This window comes from Fulmarus glacialis, unplaced genomic scaffold, assembly GCF_000690835.1.
Source record: "Fulmarus glacialis isolate BGI_N327 unplaced genomic scaffold, ASM69083v1 scaffold21042, whole genome shotgun sequence".
Lineage (NCBI taxonomy): Eukaryota > Metazoa > Chordata > Aves > Procellariiformes > Procellariidae > Fulmarus > Fulmarus glacialis.
This window is the reverse complement of record NW_009196162.1, coordinates 1,647-1,857: the sequence shown is the minus strand read 5'-3', so window position 1 is coordinate 1,857 and position 211 is coordinate 1,647.

The following is a 211-nucleotide window of genomic DNA, read 5'->3' as shown; positions in this document are numbered from 1 at the left end:
AGCCCCGGGGCAGCCACCCCGCTCAGCTGACAGGGGTGCTCTGGTCCAGCATCTGACGACATCTTACAGTTTTGTCTTATTCCAAATCCCACTCATTTTACAACTGCTCAGAAATGGGAACGTTTGGGATGTGACATTTTAAATTCCTGGCATTTCTTGGGGTGGAAATCACCAGGAGAGAGTCCCGAGGGCAGCAAGGCTGTGGCCTGCA